This window comes from Arachis ipaensis, chromosome B6 (genome assembly GCF_059453495.1).
Source record: "Arachis ipaensis isolate K30076 ecotype BB chromosome B6, ASM5945349v1, whole genome shotgun sequence".
NCBI lineage: Eukaryota > Viridiplantae > Streptophyta > Magnoliopsida > Fabales > Fabaceae > Arachis > Arachis ipaensis.
In genome coordinates, this window is record NC_142441.1 from 92624140 (window position 1) to 92629842 (window position 5703).

Sequence of the window (5703 nt, forward strand, 5' to 3'; positions counted from 1 at the left end):
TATGCATTTTTACATTGTTATAGTCCTTAGTATACAAACATTTAAAGTTTGGTGTCTTGCATGCATTGTTTATTTGATCTTAGTTGCATTTTTATTGATTCCCATCATCAAAAATTCAAAAATATTTTTAAAACTATGTCTTTTCAAGTCAATAATACAAAGAATTAAAGATTCAGAACAGTCAGCAGAGGAATCAAACAGAAAAAGCTGGGCGTTCAAAACACCCAGTGAAGAAGGAAAACTTGCGTTTAAACGCCAGCCAGGGCACCTGGCTGGGCGTTTAAACGCCAGCCAGGGCACCTGGCTGGGCGTTTAACGCCCAAAAAGGTAGAGATTTGGGCGTTAAATGCCAGAATGGGCACCATTCTGGGCGTTTAACGCCAGGATGACACTAGAGGGAAGATTTTGTTTTTAATTCACATTTTTTTCAAGTTTTCAAAATTTTTCAAAATCAAATCTTTTTCAAATCATATCTTTTCAATCATATCTCTTTCAAAATCAATTTCTTTCCATTTTACATTTATTTTTACTATTTTCAAAAATCCTTGCTTCAATTCAAGATTTACTTCAAATTTTCAACTTATTACTTGCCTATTAAGAAAGGATCAAATTTTAAATTTTAGAATCATATCTTTTAATTTCTTGTTAGTCAAGTAATCAACTTTAGTTTTAAAACTTTCTTTTTCTAAATTGATTTTCAATCATATCTTTTCAAACATATCTTTTCAATCACATCTTTTTTCGAAATTAATTTTTTCAATCAAATCTTTTTCTAATTTCAAAATCTTTTTCAAAAATCACTTTATTTCTTTCCCAATCTTAGTTTTCAAAAATCTCAATCAAATTTTCAAATTTTTTTTTAAAATCTTTTAATTAATTTTCGAAAATTCTTCCCCTCTTTTCACATCCTTCTATTTAAGGGACTAAGACTCCTCCTCAAGGTACAATTCGAACTCCCTCCTTTTTATATGTTCGAATTCTTTTCTCCACCTCCTCCTTCTATTCTTCTTTTCCTCTAACACCTCAAGGAATCTCTATACTGTGACATAGAGGATTCCCTACTTTCTTGTTCTCTTCTCTTTCATATGAGTAGGAACAAAGATAAAGGCATACTTGTTCAAGCTGATCCTGAACCTGAAAGGACCTTGAAGAGAAAGCTAAGAGAAGCTAAAGAATAATTCTCTTTAGAGGGCCTAACAGAACTCTTCAAAGAAGAAGAAACCATGGCAGCCGAAAACAACAACAATGCCAACAATGCAAGGAAGGTGCTTGGTGACTTTACTGTACCTACTCCTGATTTCTATGGGAGAAGCATCTCAATCCCTGCCAATGGAGCAAACAACTTTGAGCTTAAGCCTCAATTAGTTTCTCTAATGCAATAGAATTGCAAGTTTCATGGACTTCCATTGGAAGATCCTCATCAGTTCTTAGCTGAGTTCTTGCAAATCTGTGACACTGTCAAGACCAATGGGGTTGACCCTGAAGTCTACAGACTTATGCTTTTTCCTTTTGCTGTAAGAGACAGAGCTAGGACATGTTTGGATTCACAACCTAAAGAAAGCCTGAACTCTTGGGAAAAGCTAGTCAATGCCTTCTTGGCAAAGTTCTTTCCACCTCAAAAATTGAGCAAGCTTAGAGTGGAAGTCCAAACCTTTAGACAGAAGGATGGTGAGTCCCTCTATGAAGCTTGGGAGAGATATAAGCAATTAATCAGAAGGTGCCCTTTTGACATGCTTTCAGAATGGAGCATCATAGGAATCTTCTATGATGGTCTGTCTAAACTATCCAAGATGTCATTGGATAACTCTGCTGGAGGATCTCTTCATCTGAAGAAGACGCCTGCAGAAGCTCAAGAACTCATTGAAATGGTTGCAAATAACCAATTTATGTACACTTTTGAAAGGAATCCTGTGAATAATGGGATAGCTCAGAAGAAAAGAGTTCTTGAGATCGATACTCTGAATGCCATATTGGCTCAGAATAAAATATTGACCCAACAAGTCAATATGATTTCTCAGAGTCTGTCTGAAATGCAAGCAGCAACAGGCAGTACTAAGGAAGCTTCCTCTGAAGAAGAAGCTTATGATCCTGAGAACCTAGCAATGGAAGAAGTGAATTACATGGGAGAATTCTATAGAAACACCTATAACCCTTCATAGAGAAATCATCTAAATCTCTCATGGAAGGATCAACAGAGACCTCAACAAAGTTTCAACAACAATAATGGTGGAAGAAACAGGTTTAGCAATAGCAAGCCTTTTCCATCATCTTCTCAACAACAGACAGAGAATTCTAAGCAAAACCCCTCTGACTTAACAACCATTGTCTCTGATCTAATCAAAACCACTCAAAGTTTTATGACTAAAACAAGGTCCTCCATTAGAAATTTGGAGGCACAATTGGGTCAGCTGAGTAAGAAAATTACTGAACTCCTGACAAACCCCAATTTGAGGATTTATCTTGTGATGATTTCAGGGGTTTTATCAATGATTCCACACACTTTCCATATGAAAATACAAGATTTTGCATTCCTTCCCTAGTTTTGCCTCATGAATGAAAACATGCCTGTTTTGCACTAAAATAGATACATCTCTAATCTTCTCTTGATGCCATTCGATGCCGTGACTTGTGTGTTAAGTGGTTTCAGGATATAGAATAGGAATGGACCGAAAGAGAGAAGGAAGATGGGTACGAAGAAAGGAAGCATGAGGATTAAGCCTTGGGAATTTCCGCATAGGCGCATGCGCGCACCTGGCGTGCCCGCGCGGATACGGCTACGTGGAGCCGAAGCCAAGAGCCGGCTTGAGAAGCGGCTAAGCCAAGATCTTCATGGGCGCGCACGCGTACATCACGCCTCCGCGCACATTGCAAGACGTCTCAACGGCGCGTGCGCGTGCCTTCCGCGTGCGCGCCGATTTGCGAATATGATTTTTTTAAGAAGTCACGTGACTTAGGCGTGGAGGCAGTTGAGGATTCCACTCTTAGAGAAGCACCTTGGCGGGAAAAGCTTAAGAAGACCAAAGGAACAAGGGTTAAGGACACTTTTAGTTCATTTCTTCTAGATCTAGATATTTTTCTTTTTTTGGGGAGAAGAGAGAGTTAGTTACACTTTTTGGGAGAAGAAGAGGGAGATTCCAAGCTTCACTAGGGTTCATCCTCTTCTAATTTCTGAATTTTCAATGACTTTTTGGTGAGATCCACTACAATTCTCACTCCACTTTGTTCATGCCATAGATTTTCTTCTCCAATTTCAAGTAGTAGATACAATTGAACAATTCTCATAGATCTAGAATTCAACTTTGTAATTTTGGATTTCATCTCTATTTTGGATTTTCATTGCTACTCTTTGAGACTTGTTGTTAGATCTTTGTGTTGCAATACTTTCAATTTGACTTTTCTTCTCATTTTACTGTGACGTTCCTTCTTGCTCATCACATGTTTGATAAAATGACAACACTAGCTATGGAGTAGAATTCTCACACTTGGCATAGGGTTTGGTCTTTGGAAGAAGTTGAATAGTGTATTAATAGTTGATTTGGAATTAGGGATTGCTAGTTGGCTTGGAGTGCACTAAAGCTAGATTCCCATAAGGTGAAGCTAGGACTTGTGACTCAAGTTGATTACTTTCATTTGACCTTCCTCTATACCTAGGGGATAACTAAATGGAGCAAGGCCTAATTGTTGTCAACATTGAATGGACTATAAGGATAGGATTTCTAATGCCAACCCTAAGCCAAGTCTTTTGATAATTGATTGTTTGTTTCTCATTGCTTTGCTAAAACCTTCAAAGAATTCCAACAAAGCTTACTAAATCAATAAGATGCACACTTTGGCAATTCCAAGGGAGAACGACTCGGGAGACTAGTACTCTCGGATATAGATTGTAGATTTGTTTGATGAAGGATTTGCGTCGGTTTAGACTATACTACGATTGATCAATTGATAATTTCTATACCGGCAAAAAAATCTATTTGTCAAAAATGGCGCCGTTGCCGGGGAACTTGCTTAGTGTGCCATGTTATTGTTTTGGATTAAGTGTGTATATATGTACATAGTTGCACTTCATTGTAAATTGCTCAATTGATTAACTTCTCATCGTTACAATGAATTCCATTTCCCCTTCATTGCATGACGCGTTCACAACCGAATCCGAGCTTAGCCCCTTTTGATCCGGAAATAGAACGAACTTTGTTTCACATTAGGCAAGCTCGGAGGCGGCTAAGATTTGGAAAGGGTGAAGAGGTTTTCACCACCTCAACCACCTTACTACAAGTGAACATTGAACCGTCACTCAAAGAAGGCATTAATCATACTCCCATCAACCTCACTAACAATTCTTCTTTTGTTTTAGGTACTAATACTATGGATGCTCCAAGGAGAGTTACCATCAAGGAAGCAGGTGCACCAGATTATGTCCTTCAACCCCTCCATGTAACTCACCCCAATTTGAATGCGAATTTTGAATTGAAGACCGCTTTGATTAACCTCCTACCCAAGTTTCACGGGCTTCCTGCACAAGACCCTATTCGACATCTCAAAGACTTTCATCGCATATGCTCAACTACTAGACGGGAAGGTTCCGATGAAGTTGCTATATGGTTGTTTGCTTTCCCTTTCTCTCTTGAGGACAAGGCCAAAGAATGGTTCTACACTCTCTCTAGCGAAGTTACCTCCGATTGGGACCTACTTAGAAGGGGATTCTTGGATAAATTCTTACCCCCGGAAAAGATGGATAGGCTAAGGAAAGAAATGTCTTGTATTGTGCAAGGTGAGACGGAACCACTATATGAGTATTGGGAACGGTTTCGCAAACTACTAGATGCGTGCCCTAATCACATGCTCGACACTCAAGTATTGCTCGGATACATATGTCAAGGGATGCGAGAGCAAGATAGAACCCTCTTGGACACTTCTAGCAATGGTTCCTTGTCCAAATATAAAACCGCGGAGGAGGCATGGCAACTCATTATTGACTTAGCCGAATCCAATCAACATATGAGGCGAAGAGTCAACCGTCCAAGGACCGTGAACGAGGTATCAACTAGTAGTGAAGCCACCGCTCTAACTCAATCCTTGAATGAGATGACATCCGTTTTGAGGCAACTCCAATTGAATCAACAACAACCACAACAACCTCAATCATATCAACAACAACCTCCACCATCTCAACAACACAACCAACAACAATTGGTCCCTCAAAGAGTATGTGGTATTTGCTCTTGCTACTCTCACTACACGGATGAGTGCCCAAACCTTCAAGAAGACAACACTTTGGCGGCCACCCATAATTTCTATGACCGCCCCAATCAAGGGTACTACCAAGGAGGTAATCCTAACCAAGGACACCCTTATCAAGGAGGAGGCTATAACCAAGGTAGTGGACACAATAATCAAAATTGGAAAGACAATCATCAACAAGGGAATAGGGATAACAACAACAATGGAGGAGGTCAAAGATGGAACAACAACTCGCAAAATTTCTCACAAAACCGACCATACAACTTCCAAAATCAACCATACAACCAACAAAACTCACAAAGAAACTACCAAACATACCAACCACCACATCAAAGACCACCACCCAACCAATCACAAACTCCTCAACTCACATATGCAACCACCCCCTCCAACCAAGATGAAACACTCCGGACCATCATCCAAGGCCAAAAGGAATTACAAAACACACTTGCTTCCGGCCTCACC

The 5703-nt window shown here is 39.5% G+C and overlaps 1 non-coding gene across 1 annotated transcript; it reads right to left on the reverse strand.

Annotated features, from left to right (window-relative positions):
- Window positions 1–1628: 1628 nt before the first annotated feature.
- On the reverse strand, window positions 1629–1736 carry LOC148561784 (small nucleolar RNA R71). The gene has a single exon (XR_015886712.1). It is a non-coding gene; the product is annotated as a small nucleolar RNA R71 (small nucleolar RNA).
- Window positions 1737–5703: the final 3967 nt, after the last annotated feature.